The sequence below is a fragment of the Cupressus sempervirens genome, chromosome 1, assembly GCF_028749045.1.
Source record: "Cupressus sempervirens isolate cs-2001-9-10 chromosome 1, ASM2874904v1, whole genome shotgun sequence".
NCBI lineage: Eukaryota > Viridiplantae > Streptophyta > Pinopsida > Cupressales > Cupressaceae > Cupressus > Cupressus sempervirens.
In genome coordinates this window covers 841458669-841477889 of record NC_143118.1, presented here as the reverse complement: position 1 = coordinate 841477889, position 19221 = coordinate 841458669, and positions in this window count along the sequence as shown.

The window sequence follows — 19221 nt, the reverse complement described above, 5'->3', positions numbered from 1 at the left end:
CCTACTGAAAAATTAACTAAGAAGGTAACAAAGACATCACAAGCATCTATATATATTCCCCACACATAGGAAAAAGAAACTCAAAATTAATAAGTAGATCAAATTTACAAATCCTTGGAAAAGAAAAATAAACAATGCAGAATACATGGAAATAATCATCATTAGCAATGAGCATAATGAAGGAAAATGGCAAGAATGCTTTGATCTAGGTATTTATGTGATATGGAATGGTCTAGTAAAATACAAAGAAAATCTAGAACGAAACCTAACAAAAATATGTGAAGCAAAGGTAAGTAACATAACTCCTCATGAAATTCAATATTGGTATCTACAATGTCAGGATCATAAAATTCGAAATGAACTGATAGAATTATGAAATCGTTTTTTGAAAGGGCATCCTATTAAATTTTTAGTATGGCAGCCCAATTTAATGAGAACTACAACCAACATATACAATCAATTAAATGGTTGGAATGTGCAAATATTCAATTAGAATTAAATGATATTAATATAATGTAATGCCCTGCCAAGGGATCCAAAAGAAATTACCTAAAGTTTTACTAAGTTTGCCAAACATTTTTTTTTAAAGTAACAAGAAAGATAATCATACACATCAAACACATAGTAGCGGAAGCAATAAAAAAAAATCAACTAAAAGCATACATAACATGTTACATTCCTTAAGGATCCCAAGATCTTGAGTCACATTTAAATTTAATTAATTCTAAGTCTAATAACTACCATATCCATACAAAAGAATAATGAAAAGTCCAATGTCCATAATATACATTTGTTCTGAATGCCTCTTGGAAAATTAAATTTGGAATGCACAATCATCCACTGCACATGTCACATGGTATGAAAGGCTAAAAGAATATACATATAAAGATACATCATCCTTCTCTAATCCATGATACAAAGTACAATAAAATAAATGAAACTAATAACATACATGATACATCCATCCATCATAAAAGATATATATATACATTCAATATGAAATACAACTAAGTGTGTGGTTCCTCCCAATCATGAATAGCATCATTAGACCATCGTGGGCCCTAGCCATCCCCCACGTGTAACATCCCAATCCACCAAAGAGATCATCAATACTATCGTAATAGGGACATCACTCCTAAAACATACTACAACATATGCATAAAAAAATCTAACATGCTACAATAAAGCATAAGTAAATGACATTATCTAAACATGATAAACAAGTATACCAAGAAGCTCCAGCCACGGTGAGTATGGATAAATCTCAAATGGTAAGAGTGAAAAAGCACTACCACTCAACCGTGTGGAACCTAAATGGTCCGCTCCAACTGTGCTGAGGAGATAGTCTCAAGTCACAAATAGAATATCAAACCACATAACTTAATACTCTCTAAGTCTAGGAATCCTAAAAGTATACTAACTCAAGGGTTCCAACACATAGATTGACATCTAGACCCAGAGGCAAACAAGACACGTAGGAAACCTACTATGTAAGCGAGAAAGTGTCATTGCAAGAATCACATTGGAAGTTACCCAAGCAATCCCTTAGGAATCTTCAGTCCCTAGTGATCCTTGCGGCCACTAGTATCCTCTCATACTGATGAAGCATACTATGGAATGCAAGGTTGTAACCAAGCGTTCTCTCAACTCCCATCCTAGTCTATACTAGCACTCGAGGCATGGGTGAGAACATACAATTAATCTTATTAGGTTCATTTAAGTCAGTATTTAGTGTAATGTTATCACTTATTAAAAAAAAAAACTTAGAATGAGTTATCCCCAGAGCCTCTTAGGGCCCCCATCCCCCATTGCAAGCCACTTCCTGACACTACACATAGATAACCTACCCTAGGCTGATGAAATCACAAATCACAAAATCACCTCAGTCCTATACAAGCGACTGGTAAGCATCATAAAGATAATCATAATAATCACATCAGTTCTCCACGGACAACTGAAAAGCATCAAATGATAATCATAGTGATTACAATAGTTCTCTATTAGCAACTAGAGGCATCAATGATAAATCACAATATCCAATGGTTCTCAAGAAACAACTAGAAGATATCCCAAAATAAATCACAATATTGATCAAAGACTCCAAAATGGTCAAGTCAAAACATGTCACAACATGACATCATCAAGAACAATACAAACACTTCAGTCCTCTCAAAGTGACTGGAAAGCAAATCAAATATAACTAACCGATGACTAAAAAATGGTTAAGTCAAGTATCTCATATACATACACCTCAACTTCACACAAGAAAACTAGAAAGCAATAATAATCAATAATCCACACACATCATAGAGCATGTCATCACATTACCATGGTTGGGTTTTAAAAGATCGAGATCAAAACATCAGCATGACATCACAAATTCATAACTCCCAAGCCTTTAGTAACAACCTAAACTGGTCAAAACTAGGACAAACCCTGAAACCCCCAAAACAAAGATAACACATAGAAACATAGAATAGTCTCACAATTTGGTTTAATCTTGAAAATATGATATTGATTCAAATGTAAGGGTTTCAGATCTTGTTTTCAGTGTATATTTTAAGTACCTACGATTTACAATATAACCCTTAATCGATTCTTTTATATAAATAGAATTATACAATTACCCTAATTTGATTTCAAATCAATCATTCAAAAAAATGATTTAATGGATAATTATCTATTTAAATTATTGAAATTATACTCTTTGATTTTCAAGTAAAAACCTCTACGATTTTATTAAAAAATAATATTATCGATAATTAAATAAATTTCCAAACCTTGGTTAATAACATTCTTTATTAATTAAATTTAATTAAGTTAAATTAAACTAAATTAATTAATAATTAAAATAAAACAACCATATTAATATTACTTAATTATTTATTAAATTAATAAATATTAATAAATCTTATTAATAAAAATTAATTACAAATTATTAATTCAAAATTTAATATAATAAAATCTTAATAAAACAATTTTAATTTAATTTAATTTTATATTTTAAAAATAATAATCATAAAAGCATTTATTTGAAAAGGCTCGCCGGCCTTTTAAAGAGGGCTACGACCATTGCACTGCCGCAGGGGCCTGCAGCTATGACAATCAAGGACTATTGCTGTTGCAGTACCCTACATCAGTGATAGTTAAGTTGATCAGCAGGTAGGTGGGGGGTGGGGATGTGGTGGCCCCCGGCCCCAATTTATATATATATATATATATATATATATATATATATATATATATATATATATATATATATATATTTAAATAAAACTTTTTAAAATGATTGCCCCCTTAAAATATTTTCTTTTTAATATACATACATACATACATACATACATACATATATATATACATATATATATATATATATATATATATATATATATATATATATATATATATATATATATATATAAATTTTCCAAAACATTTTATACTTTTAAAATTATATATATATATACATATATATATATATGTATATATATATATATGTATATGTATATGTATATGTATATATATATGTATATATATATGTATATGTATATATATATGTATATGTATATATATATATATATGTATATATATATATATATGTATATATATATATATATATATGTATATATATATATATATATATATATATATATATATATATATATATATATATATATATAATTTTAAAAGTATAAAATGTTTTGGAAATTTATATATATATATATATATATATTTTAATAACATTTACAATTTTAGTCTAATAGGAAAAATAAGTGTAACCATTCGAATTTTCAATCTAGGATTTTCATTTCCAAAATCAAACCCTTTCCAAAATTTAAATTTCTTGATTCCCTTTTAATTCAAACCCAAAACCCGACTTAATTCTAATTTCTTTCAATTGTTGAATGAGGTTTTCTAAATAATTTTTCAATCTGTATTTACAGATAAAATCGAATAGGACTCATGCAACAAAATTTGACAAGACAATTTTCTACAAGTACAAAGTAGACAGAACATATAGAATTACATAGTTCATTTACTAATGAAAACGCAAGACCCTACCTGAGTCTGATGCTAATACACAGCCACTTGAAGATTATGAGAGAATTCGCTTCTATCTAAAAATCTCTCTCTGAAAATTTCCTAGAAATTTCTTTCCAAAATTTGCTTCCAATTTTGCTCCCCAAAATTTGCGTCCTAATCCCTCCCAAAAATGAACCCTCTAATTGTGATAAAGAGCCCTCTCCTTAAATCGAGTCATTGATTGTGCGTTCACCTGGGAGAACTCCTTGCTCACAAGCCTTAACTCAATATTAACTTTTATTAATCTTCCTATATCTCTTCTCATGCACATTAAAATGGATTGTTAAATAACTTTATTTAATTTTCCACTTGTCTCCTCTTATAATTAATTTATTAATTTTTAAATCTCATGCGCACTTTAAGAAAATATCTTTATTAAGTTCACATGTTTTATCCTTTTAGTTAATTTCTTCTTTATTAAACTCATGCACGCATCATGCGATCTAATTTTTTTAATATAAATTTAATATCTTTTTCATTTTTAATTTATTTTAGAAATTTAATTGATAGAATATTTATTGACTCAATTAATAATAATATTTAGCATTTATTTAAAAATGAACTCTAAATATATTATTATTAAATTAAATAAATATTATTACGTTCTAAAATTTAAACTTTAACTTTTATCTCCAAATTTAATTCCTTTTATTTAATTAATTTCTCAACTAATTAAATATAATTAAATATTAAAATATCATTATAATTTTCCATTAATTAAATCATTAATTTAATCTTTTAATTAGACTTAATTAATAAAAAATACACCAAAGACTCATAAAGTAAAATATGAAAACCCATCATAGCAAAATACATACAAAATCAAACTAAAGGGTTATAATCACGAGTTAATGTCATTTGACGCATTCGAAGGGTACTAGACTTAGATACTTGTCCTAATTTTCAATTAGGACAAATGGCTTAAAGGTATGAAATTTGGACTTAAGAATTTATCTCCCCTCTCTTACCATTGAGATAGTGTGATAGGGTGCGCTCATCCTGGCAATTCAGGAAAGTTGATACCCGGTACCTACAACCTACATAAAATCCCCGCATGTACAAACACAATATTCTAAGCTAAATAGGCAATGACAGGAAGTGGTGTATCATGTAGATCTTGACTAGCAGGTGACTACGATTCCCTTCCTTAACGACATAAAAAATGCCATACATAAAGAAAAAAAACACGCACACCATGCACATGTAGTATGGGTAAGTATCCATAAGAAAACACATGTGATAATAAACCATCTAGCTAATCATCATCCATAACTAAAAATATTGAATAATCATCATACATACATGAAATATAGAGTACCAAGTAATCTCATCATATAATAAACTCAACGTAAAAGAATATCTGATAATCTCCAAAACAATAGTACTAATCATCAAACATAAAACTGGCCTAAAAGAGTTTGGCAATGATAGCAAAAATGTAACTTAGGGGTAGGCATTACATATAATTAAAAGAATAGGGCAATCTCTAGGACCTCTAATAGGATTTAAAGTAAATAATTACAAACCAAGTAAGATAAGATTCTTAATCTCAACAAAAATAGAATAAACTAAACTTGTAAACAGAAAAATCATAACAAATAGATCTATATATAAATTAACCTTTACTAAATATATAGGAGAAATAAATAAAATAATAGGAGCAAACTTTACAAATATAAACATTAAAAATAATCCAAAGAAAGCATTAAGGACTATCAGGAAAAAGGAGGAAAAGGTAGAAGAAAACAAGGATAAAAGAAAATTAGAGTACAAAGAAAGCACAAACATCCAAGACCTAAAGGAAAAAGAAACAAAGCAAGAAAACTAGAAAGAAAGTACAAAAAGAGTAGAAGATATAGAGTATAGATGGAAGACAAATATGGATTACCAAATTTCAATGGATAAATACAGAAAATGCAAAGATTGTAGAATAGATAAAGAAATACTAGAAGAAATAGAGTTCAATATGAAAAAATTGAATATGCTTTCCCATGAGGTATTGCTCCTACATAATGATTTGGAAGATCAATTTATCATAGTAGATAGCAATCATATAGAACATAAAGGCAAGGTAGTTATGAGGTCAGAATCAAAAAATAATATAAAAAGAGGAAGCAATTCAAAGATAAAACTATTAGAAACGAGTCATATAAGGACCAGAATGTAGAAAATTACAATAGAGAGTTAGATATAGAGATCAATATAGTAATAAGATTAGAGGAAAATGTTAACCAAGAAAAAAATCATATAGAAAAGGGAGAAGCATCAAATGGGAAAAGATTACAAGAGCCCATGTATCCCACCAGCTGTATCAAATCAGTGGAGTAATGTTACTATTAGGAAAAAAGCAAAGAAAAATGGTTATAAATTTTGGCAGACACCTTACAATGGGATGGATATGTTTGATTTGAATAAGGTAGAAATAAGAATGATAGAAGATAGAAGAGAGAAAGAGTTGTTAATACTAGTAGAGATAGAAACTATAATCAAAGAAATAGAAAATAATAATAGTCAAAAAAGAAAATTAGGAGAAGAGCATGATTATCAGAGAGAAGACCTTACATCATGGGAAGAGCTTGGATAGATAACGGAAAAATCCAACAAGGAAGAAGGATTAGAAAAAGATAGATTTGAGGAAGAGGATAAGGCTATAGAAGTAGAAGAACACCTAATAAATGATCAATTAATTAAAGAACTTTTAACAAAAGAATCAGAAATAAGAGTAAAGGTTAGAAATTAATTAAATTTGAAAAATCTAGGTTTATCCATTAATCAAGATGGGCTAAAAAAACTCAATAGTGGAAAACAAAAATTGAAACGAGGATGGAAATCACTCAAAGAGCTTAGGGAAGCAGTAGGACAAGCAAAGGAAAAAACTAAGGTAAGTGAAATATTACAAGGCAGGAAGGGGAAGATCCTTCCCAAGGTCTAATGAGAATTACAACATGGAATGCTAGGGGTCTAAATGTCCCTAGCAAGAAACACTTATTGAAGTGTAATCTCACAATATTTGAAATATAAATCTTATTAATTCAAGAAACAAAATTAGGAACTTGGAGATTAGATTTCAATATATCACAAGGTGCCTCTGGCAGACTAGGAATAGTATGGAATCACTAAAAAATCAACTTAGTTGTAAGAATATCAAATTCTAATTGGATGGGAAGCAAGGTCTCAAGCACAAAAAAAAATCTCCAAATCATAGTTATAAATGTCCATGGGCCTACACTAACAATAGACAAATTAATAGTATGGAATGAGATCATCACATTCTTACATACATTACAAAATGAGAACATTATTATTGGAGGTGATTTTAATGCAATATTAAAAAGAGAAGAAAAATATGGAGGGATTTAAATAATTCCAAGAGCAACAAAAGATTTCAGAGAATGGACAGAGAGAAATTCACTCATAGATATTCTAACAAAAAATGGAATATACACTTGGAATAACAGAAGGAAAGATTTCAGCTACACAGCAGAAAGATTGGACTTATTCTTTTTAAAGGAGATTTAAGTAGTCTAGATAGAGAAATTATGGCAGAAATACTACCAATGACAGGCTTGGATCATTTTTTGGTAAAAATAGAAATCAAGGAATCATCCAAACCCACTAGTAACCCATTCAAGTGTGAAACAATATGGTTTATGGACAAAAACTTCATGAATAATATAGAAAATTGGTGGTAAGAAGAACAAATCCATGGCTCCAAAATGTTTTGCTTTGTATCCAAACTAAAAATAATAAAAGAAAAAATTCTTAAATGGAATAAAGAAAAATTCAAAAATATATTTAAAGAAAAGTTAGACATAGAATAAAAATTGAAAAAATTAAATAAAGAAGTTATCAAAAAAAGAACGAATAATGAAACTTATCTGCAAGAAAAAGAATAACTATTAAGACAAGAAGAAATTTTAGCTAAAGAAGAGGTGTTTTGGAAGCAAACATCTAGGGAGAAATGGTTGGCAGAAGGAGACTACAATACCAAATATTTCCATACTAGTACCCTACAACATAGAATCTCCAACAATATATCAAAAATTAAAAACACACAAGGTAATTTTATAGACAATCCAACTGTAATAGTAGAAACTTTTGTAAATTACTTTAAAGACATCCTCAATAATTATGAAACTTCTAATAGAGTAGAACAAGAAGAGATGTTGAAAGAAATACCCAAGGTTATTACAACAAAAGATAATAAATCCCTTAATAAACCTTTCACACTGCAAGATATTAAAGTAGCTCTCTTTAATATTAATTCAGACAAATCACCAGGACTGGATGGATTTCAGGCTTTTTTCTTCCAAAAATGTTGAGAAATAATAGGAGTAGATTTGTCAAAAGAAATTAAAGCAATGAGAAATAGGGGGACACTTTTAGCAAAAATTAATCACACATTCTTAACTCTTATCCCAAAGAAAAATAAAACTGAAGGAGTAGGAGACTTCAAACCTATTGCTCTCTATAACACTATCTATAAAATTTTCTCAAAAGCTTTAGCAAACTAACTTAAATAACATCTCCCTAAATTAATATCATAAGAACAATCAGGGTTCGTACTTAGGAGATCTATTTTAGATGGCATCTCAATTATTCAAGAAACAATACACTCAGCAATAAAGAATAAAGAAAAATGCATGTTGCTAAAACTAGACATTCAAAAAGCATATGATAAAGTAGACTAGAGATTCCTATGTAAAACCCTTGAAGATTTTGGATTTTCACATCAATGGATTAACATCATTTTTCAATAGAATTGTCACCTTGTTAGAGGATTTAATAATACCTATTAAGCTAACTCTATTAGGAGATTTAGAATCTAGGGTTGGCTCCTAATAGGGCTCACTTCAGAAGAGCGAAAACAATAACTGGTTGCAATTGGTGGTTTTTCCCAAATTGGGTTTCCACATTAAATCCTGGTGTCAAATGTGTTCATGATATTTATTTTATGTGTTTGAAACTAAGTCAAAGTAATGGTAATCATAGATAACATCCAAAGTGTGTATGTTAAGCACTTATTGAGCACATTTAGTAATTACCGAATTACAACATTTTATGTATGTTTATTGAGCATCAACAATATTTAGTTTTTAGTTTGTAGTTTGTACTAACATCTAAGGGATCTAGAATTTATTTTTGTAGTAACTAATTCATCCCTGCCCTCTCAGTTACTCTTATATTTCCAGCAATTGGTATCAAAGCTTTTTGTGCTTGCAGAGAAGGTTTCAAGGACCTAAGCTAAAGATCAAGATGTCTTATAGAAAAGAGAATCCCAAGCTGAAAAAAGACAGCTTTGCAGCATGACAAGGACTTATGAGGTTACACTTGGCTACCATTAGTGATTCAAGATGAAAATATCTTGATACTGAATACAAGATTCCCACTGGAACATTATTTGTTGAAGCTATTGTTAAAAAGAAGAATCATAGCATCATGATGATTGATATTTCATTTGCTCTTAGTTATGCTAAATTTGATGAAGCCAAAGACTGTAAGATAACTCATGAGATGTGGATCAAACTAAAAGAAATATATGGAGGAGATGAAAATGTAAGAAGAGATGAGGCTAAAAGTCTTAGATGTCATTTTGATCAAATAAAAATGAGAGAAGATGAGAGCAATGCAAAATATGTGGAAAGGATCAAAGCAAGTGTAAGTGCAATCAAAGCATCTAGAGGAGACATTGAAGAGAAAATAGTTGTAAGCAAGGTACTTAGAACTTTTCTTCCTATTTATGCAATTAGAGTGTCTTCTATTCAAGAGATGAGATGTGATCCAAATAATAAAATATCTTTGGATGCTCTAGTTGGAAGATTGATAGCTTTTGAGTTAGACAACTTTGATAACTATGTTCCTAGTTCAAAGGTTATTAAATCTGCTTTTAAAGATAAATTATCACTCAAAGAAAAGGGTAAGAAATCAAAGTCTAGTCAATCAGGAAGTGAAGAAGAATCAAAAGAAAGTTCAGACAGTGATCTTGAATTTGTTGAAGCCCTACTTGCAAGGAAGCATTCCAAAGGTAGATGAAAGTAAAAAGGTAAAGTTCCTCTGATCTACTTTTCCTGTGAAGAAGTTGGTCACATTGCTGCAAGGTGTCTAAATAAAGAAATCAAAGATGAAAAGAAAAGAAATAAGCACAAAGGCAAGAAGGATTCCAAAAACTACAAAAACTACAAGGACAAAGGTAAGAAATCTTGTTTTATAGCTCAAGATTCTAATAATAGTGAAGATGAAATGGTATACATTGTTGTAAAAGATGAATCTGATGATGAAGGAGATAAGATGGCACTTATCTCTCATGTTAGCAAAAATGATATATGGATTATTGATAGTGGTTTTTCACATCATACGACTAGAGACAAAACAAAATTTGAGCACATGGAATATTGTGAGATTTGGAAATAATGAACCTTGTAACATAAAAGAAAAATGATGTATTTCATTTGTTGACATATCAGTCAAGTTTATTATTAGTGACACACACTTATTCAGTTTGTATATAGCTACTAAGCTCATTGTATAGTTCATAGTGTTTTCCATGTATTTTAGTTGTCACCGAGTCCTATAGTTGCTACCGAGTCCTTTTGAAAAATCCCAATGGTTATCGAGTAGTTAATGTGAAGACTAGCAGTGTAAAATATGCATTTTAGTTGATGCAAAGTTTATTAGTGGTTACTGAGCAGTGCAGTCTTCATCAAGTTCATAGTGTATGTGATGAGAGTCTAGTGTTAATTAAGCTCCTCGATGTTAACCAAGAGACTCCGTTTATATTGAGCTCAAGGTGAGAATGTTTATTGAGTCATACAATCTAAATCAAGAGACTTAGTTTATATGATGAGTTTCATTATGTCTACCGAGTCACCAGTGTATACCAAGTTCAGGACTACTTACAAGCGATTAGTATGGACTGAGCTTCTATGTCTATTGAGTGCATGATGATGTTGAGTATGAATAGTGGATGCTGAGTATCAAGGCCTCACTGAGTCAGTCTTTAGAACCTAAATATCTTCATGTGGGCCAACTTTTTAATATTTGTGCAAACTTGTATGATGGACAACTTTGTAATTTGTATAATTGGATTGATATGTATGTAATTCATTGTAAGATATGAATGTGAATTACATAAAAGAAAAGCAGAAGGAGTGAATTTTAAAGGCCATAACAACATAAGGAGTAGCAAAGACATATCTATCATAGAAAGGTGATTAGTACACAAAGGAATCTCATTTAGCAAGCCAAGTTGCAAATCAGAGGTCATCTAATATTTCATTCTAACAAATGGATCAAGAAACTCCTTTCACAAAGTAGACCTAACAGTCTTTTGTAAATCTCTTTACCGAGTGCATACTTAATTGTATGTTTGTAAATCCTTTCACAAGGTGGACCTAGTAGTCCTTATTGCTCCTAACAAGGTAGATCATTAGAAGTGGTCAATGTAAGCTTTAATAGGATAAATTTATACTACAGTACTAAAGTTGTGGGTATTATCCCCACTCGAGTTTTACTTTCTATTTGGAAGGTTTGTGGGTCACCAAATCTTTGTGTCTCAGTGTTATGAATGTTCTCAGTTTCTTATGCATGCAATTAGATAAGAATTTATATGATGGATTAAATGCTAATTGAATGGTTGGATTAAAGGTTGAAATTGTTGAAGTTTTAGAAGTTACTAATTCATCCCTCCCCTCTAAGCAACTTAGATTAGTCTTGAATATTTCCAACAATTGGTATCAAAGCTTTTTGGTTCTCAGGAGAAAGCTTAACAACTTGAGCAAAGATCAAGGCCATGGATATATTCAGACTTGAAAAAGCCATTGACAATGAAAAGTTGGATTTAGAAATGGCCATTGCCCAATTCAAGAAAGCAAAGGAGAAACTCTCTCAATCCTTAAAAAGAAGAAAATAACTTACAATTCAAATGAATGATCAACTCTACATTGAAGAAAGAACTGAAGACCTTCATTCAAGAAATTTAGATGAAACCAATGAAGTAATCAAATAACTCCTAGAAAAGAATGGTTCCCTACAAGAAGAAGTAAGAAAGCTAAGAAGAGAATAAGACATTCAGTTAGTAAGGTTATGTGAAGTCTTGGAATAGAGAAACAAGATAAAAGAAGAGATAGATGGAAGGGACAATGAAATCCAAAACCAATCTCTTCAACAAGCAGACCTTATTGATCAGCTCTCCAATGCAAATAAAGAAATCATGAGCCTAAGATTTGAAAATGAAAGAATGAGGAATGATCTAAATTCTAAAAGGCAAATTAATGAAAGAATGAGAAATGATATGAAATCTAAAAGAAAAATAAAAATGAGGAATGATCTAAATTCTAAAAGGCGAATCAATGAAAGAATGAGAAATGATATGAAATATGAAAGAAAAAACAATGGAAGATTGAGGAATGATTTAAACTATGAGAAGAAAATCAATAAAATAATGATGAAATCTCAAGAAAACATGAATCAATTGAATAAGAAAAATCTCTATAAGAAATAAGGGAAAATACGAATTGGATATACAGAAGAAGAATACTCATCCAAGCAAGGAGCTCAAAAGAACCAAAGACCAACTTGTAGTCACTATGGTAAGATAGGTCATACATCAAACAAATGTTGGAGTAATGAAAAAGCGAAGTTCAATGGAAAATGCTACAATTGCAATTAGCATGGTCATAAGGGTAACGAATGCAAAGAGAAACCAAGATTTGAAGACAAATGTCACATATGAAAGAAACATGGACACAAGTCATCAGAATGCAAAACCAAGGTATTAAATCCAGTAGAGAAAATTGTGAAAGCAATATTTGGATGGGACTACAACACTTAGTGCAGATGTCATTGTAGATGCTTAAAATTATCCTTAAACACTATATTAATTAATTTTAATATTGCACGTGACATTGTAATTAATTATTGATTAATTAATTATATTGCTCACATTCTTCTACTTATTAAATTAAATTAATTAATTAAATGAGTTCATTCTCTTAAGTATTTAAATCTAATTTAAATACTTCTAGCCTTAATGTGTTAAATTAATTTAACACATGATCCTCCATGTTTCCCCATTTTAAAATAAATTTTATTTATTTAAACCCTCACATCTCATTAATTTCTCTAAACCCATGATTAAATTAAATTTCATTTAATTTAATTTTAAGCCTAACCTAGAGCCTAGCCTATAACCATCATTTTCATCCTCTTAAGCCTACTTCTTCTCTAATCCCACTTAATCATTCCTAATCATCTCCCTAATTCCCCTCATTAGCCTAAGAGTGTGCTCACACATGTGTGAGATGGCATGCCTACACACTCCCCTTTGTACTCTTGTCTCCCACTCTTCTTTTCAAGTTTGCTCACACATGTGTGAGCAAACTTTGAATTCTTGACTATTTGCATGCCTTGCATGTCACCTTATGTGGCATCTACATGAATGCCACCTCACCAAGCCCTCTCTTGAGCCTATAAATAGAGGCCTTGTCTCAAGCATTGGCATCTCCCATTATTGCATTGCTACCATGCCATTTTGAGTCTTGAGTTTTCATGCTAGGGTTTTCATTGTAGTTTGATTTTTCATAGAGATTTCTAAGTGAATACTAACCATTTGGTAGCTGTTTTAGCTTTGCATTTGCATTATTAGTCTAGTTTACATGCATTTTTTCATCTCCATTTTATTTACATCTTAGTTTAGTTTGTATATCTAGTTAGTTTGTTTGTTGCATTTCATATTTTTACCATTGAATGCTTTCAAGTATGGATTTTTCCATAGCCATTTTTTGAAGTATTCTTCATTTCATGTAGTTTGGGATCATATTGCATCCTCACTCACATTTGCAAATTCAATCAAGAGATTCATCATTTTTTTGTGTTTGGGAGAGCACACCAAACATACCCCCCATCTTAACAAACCAACAAGGCCTTTTATGGGTGCCCTTGTTGAGTTGTCGAGGTGGCTGGAGGATTTGGTTTGTTGGCTGCTTAAGGTTGCAAAACCCAAGCAAGCATTAGTTAGTGTTTGTTCCTTTCATTTTAATGAATCTTTGATACACTTTCAAAGTTTTTAACTAATGATTGTTTGTTAACTCATGCTCCTAACAGGTCACATTTTCTAGCACATAGTCATTATTGTGGAGAATTTAGACACATTGGTATGAATTGTGTTAAACATCATATGAGGTAAAAAGATACCCATAAAAGATGTTTCATTTGTATAGAACTTGGTCATCTTGCTAAGAACTACATAAATACTGGTAAAATAAAAGATGAAAAGAAGGCAAAAGCTAATAACATCTAAAAGCAGATGAGATAGCAATGTGTTCGTAAGTCTACTAAGGATACAAGTCCAAGCAATGATGGTCAAGTCACTAAAGAATTGAGTGACTACCACTTCTAATTAAGTTCTCATAGGAGAACTGGAACTAAGCTATCAAAGATAACATCTAAATCAGTTCCAATTGAAAGGTGGCAAAGATCTGAATCAATATTCAGGATACAAAGGGATCATTGAGTGAGATTGGTATTAGTTACTATTGAATTACTTCTCTACTGAGTGAGGTTAGGTCATAGACTCTTCCTGTATATGAGCAATGTTAGTATGCTAATAGAAACCAAATTTAAATAAAGCTTCTACAAACTAAACAAAATTCATAAACTTCAAGATAGACTAAGATGAGCTCTCAATTGAGAATATGAGCCATTAATGGACTCTCTCAATAAGAAGCTCTCTTGTTGAGTGGCTTTGTCTAAATAGATAGGATGTATGCTCAAGCTTATGCTTCAAAAATGGCTTCAAATGGAGTTGGAATTTGGGTGTGAGTGTATGATTTTGATGTAAAATGGCTTCTTAAAATGACATTATGACTTTACTTCATGGATTTTGTTGTTTTGCAAAGGGGAAGGATCCAATTTATAGGCAAGAGGCTTGAGGGTTTGAGGGCTAAGATGTAAGGATGGGGAAAAACTCATGGAGGGATCAGATTGCATGAGAGGAGAGCACATGGATTGTGTTTCCTTACAACCAATCAAGGAGTGACACATTGTCATGTCCCCTTTTCAAATAATTAAAAAAAAATAATAAACTTTGCTAAGGCAGGCAGGCTCCAAAAAGGTGAAGTTTCGGAAAAAGGGGCCAATCTTTGGAAACCAATGGACTAATAAATAAAAATTATTATTAAATTATATTTTATTAACCTCTCTTGGACGTGAGTTAGGGTTATGCCCTCTTTTAAGGGGTTTGGAGGCATTTTGGGCTCATTCTACAACTTGATTCTTGCTAATTTTCTTGTTGTTCTTCAGAGGCTGCCAAACCTGTGGAGAAGGAGACCCAAGAATGGGAGTTTGCAGGTTTCCAGGAAGGCTAAGGATGGGAGTCTAAAGCTATTCCATGTGCATGCTCATACAGAGTTTGCCTTTGTGCTGAATAGTGCTGATTTGGGTATTTTCGGGGTTGTTTTTGGTTTGAGTTTGGGTTTTCAGTTGAGTGTTTCATATCAGTTTGGTTTGCTGCTGTATTTAAGACTTTATGATGTTAAAATAGAGCTGAATATATGTATTGGGTCGTGATTAAACTTCTGAGATAGTTTATGAGTGTTTTTGTGGTGTTTCCGGGCATTTTTGTGTTAATTTCGGGAGCCCGATTGAGCATAGTTTTGCCCTACATTTGTGAGCCGTTGTGTAAAGGCTATACAAATCTAGAAATTTCATTTTTTAGGCTGTTATGTTTCTAAAATTTTTGTAAAAATGTCCATTCTCAGATTTATTAAAAAATTGTGAAGTTGTGAAGTTTTTGGCACTAATTTGGACATACTCGATTTGGGTTTTATTGGGAAATTGGCAGATCTATGTAATATTGGTTTTTTGATTTTAAAGTTCTGATTTGAGGCTGGAAATATCATACAAAATCAGTAAAGGGACATTTCATTGGTATCAGAGCCATGATCTTGCCAGCTTGAGGGTTTGTAGAAGTTGCATGTCAGTTTTAACAACTACCCAGATCTTGCATGTCAAGTTTTGACAACTACCCAGATCTTGCATGTCATATTTTATGATTGCATGCAACTAAGTGAAAGAGAAAAAAGATATTTGTAGCGTGAAAAGAATAAAGAAATTTTGATCAAACCCCCAATTGAAAGCAAAAGTACAAAATCCAAGGAAGAAAAAAGTATGGCTGATCCAGATGAGATGGCAAAGAAATTCTTCCAAGACATCCAAAATACTCAGAAGCAAATAGTGGATGGTTTGGCAGAAACTAGAGAGGCTTTGCGAATATTGACAGAAAAATTACAAAGAATTTCATCTATTAATGAGAAAGGGAGCACTTCAGAGGAGCCAAGAAATGGGAGATCCACACCATCTAAATCAACCAAAACTATTTTCTTGCCTGCAGATGAGCCACCAGTACCAAATCCAACCATTAATCCAGTGGAAGAGGTTACAGGTAATTTGATTACATTAAGAGCTACTTACAATGGCTTAGATGATGACTTTCGTAGTTCAGTTCCTTTTAGAGAATATGTGGATATGATGAACGCTTTGATGCCCAAGAAAGAGAACTGGCGGGAGCATGACACAAGTGGAAGAGAGCTCAAAAATAAAATAAGCAAGTTTACAGCACCTACTTTTGATGGAACAAATAAAATTTCAGCTAGAGCATGGCTACAAAAATTACAAACTTTCTTCACACTTAACCCCATGAAAGAGAGTGATGCTATTCAATTTGCAAGTCTACACTTGGAAGATGCAGCCTATGATTGGTGGTATCATGGAATGACTACTCAAGGTCACAATCAGGTAACTACATTTGAAGATTTGAGTCAAAGAGTGATAGATAGATTTGACCTCAAGGATGATGAAGAGTACTTTAAAGAATTGTCAAAGTTGAAGCAAAACAAATCAGTTAATGAGTTTATAGAAGAATTTCAAAAAGTGGCTATTATGGTACCTGATATGAGTGAAAAGAGGATTGTTTATCTTTTTCTTGATGATTTAGAAGATTCTATTAAGGGTTTGGTTAAGGCTTTCTCACCCTCAACCTTACAGGAAGCTATCAAAAGAAGCTTGCAAATTGAAACTTGTGTGCCTATGAAATCAATCACTAATCAAAAACCCCCAAATCTTTGGCAACATAAGGGAAATTTTCAGAAAAAGACTTTCCCAACACTACCACCAAAAGATGTGACAAATGTGGCAAAAAAGAAGGTAGATGAAGAGACTAGGAGTGAATTACGAAGGAAAAAGCTTTTTTTTACTTGTAGAGAGCCATGGGTTCCAGGACACAGATGTTTGGGGAAAGGTCAAGTGCACTATATTGAAGGTACTTCAGAATCTGATTCAGATGAGCATGAGGAATTTCATGATACTAAGGAGGAGGTAGAAGAAGAGAAAGTAAAAGAATTCAGCAAGGATGGCACTTTAGTAGCATTATCAGGAGTCCCAAGATACCATCCCTTTCGAATTCGAGGGGTACTAGCAGGGCAAAGGTTGACTGTTCTTCTTGATAGTGGGGCAACTCACAATTTTATTGATGAGGGATTTGTCATGAAAAGAGGGCTTAAAGCAAAAGATTTTGAGGGATTCAATGTTACTGTAGCTGATGGATTCACTATGCCTTGCACACTGGTGGTGAAACAACTCAAGATGACCTTAGGAGATTATGAGTTATGTGATGACTTCTATGTGGTTGGTATTGGGGAGACAGATCTTGTATTGGGTGTTCAATGGTTGCACTCTATCGGAGGCTATTACATGAACCATCAAACTATGGAGTTTAAATTTCATTCCAATGGAAAAGAAGTCATATTGAGAGGGTTATCGAATGGAGCACCTAAGGCGGTCTCTGCAAAGAGGATGGAGAGGACTTTTCGAAGAGGACAAGTAACATGGGCAGCAGGAGTCATAATCCAACCAACAAGCTCTCCAAAGAATCAAGGTAATTTCCATTTTGAAATTAAAAATATTCTTGATAAGCATAGTATAGTTTTCAATGATTTGCCTCCAGGATTACCACCAGATAGAGGTTTTGAGCATGTTATAGAGTTAGAACAGGGTGCCAAACCAGTTATGACAACCCCATACCGCCATCCAAGAGGTTATAAGGAAGAAATTGAAAAAACTATTAAAGAACTCCTGGACATGGGATTCATAAGGCCTAGCTCTAGTCCATTTGCATCATCTGTGGTACTTGTCAAGAAAAAGGATGGTACAATGAGAATGTGTATAGACTATAGGGCTCTAAACAAGAAGACCATAAAATATAGGTATCCCATACCACGCATAGATGAACTCATTAATGAGTTACATGGTGCTGTATACTTCTCAAAAATTGACTTAAGATCAAGCTACCATCAAATCAGAATGAGGAGTGAAGATGTGGAAAAGACTGCTTTCAGATGTCACTATGGGCACTTTGAATTTCTTGTTATGCCATTCGGACTCACTAATGCACTTGCAACATTCCAATCTTGTATGAATAAGGTATTTAGTCAGCATCTTCAAAAATTTGTTCTGGTATTTTTTGATGATATCTTGATATACAGTAAAACATGGGAAGAGCATCTAAAGCACATAGACACTATTTTGGGAATCTTGGAGCAGCAGTCCTTCTATGCTAAGCTATCTAAATGTAAGTTTGGTTTGACAAAGATCCTATATTTGGGACATATTATAAGTTCTAAAGGAGTACAGGTTGATCAACAAAAAATCCAGGCAGTTTTGGATTGGCCTCCACCTACTAATCTTACACAGTTGAGAGGTTTCTTCAGGTTGTGTAGCTACTATAGGAGATTTGCCAAGGGATTTTCTTAGCTTTCTGCCCCCTTGATTGATTTGACAAAGAAAGGAGTTTTTGTTTGGGCAGAAGAGGCACAAGAAACATTTGATATGCTTAAGGAGGTAATGAGTTCATGCCCTGTGCTTGCAATTCCATATTTCTCTTTACCTTTTGTTGTTGAATGTGATGCTTCTGGAGAAGGTATAGGGGATGTCCTAACTCAAAGGGGACATCCAATAGCATTTGAGAGTAGAAAATTAAATCAATCAGAGAAAGGTTACTCCATCTATGATAAGGAAATATTGGCAATCATGCACGCACTTCATAAGTTTAGACAATATTTGGTATGTGGGAGATTCATTGTAAAG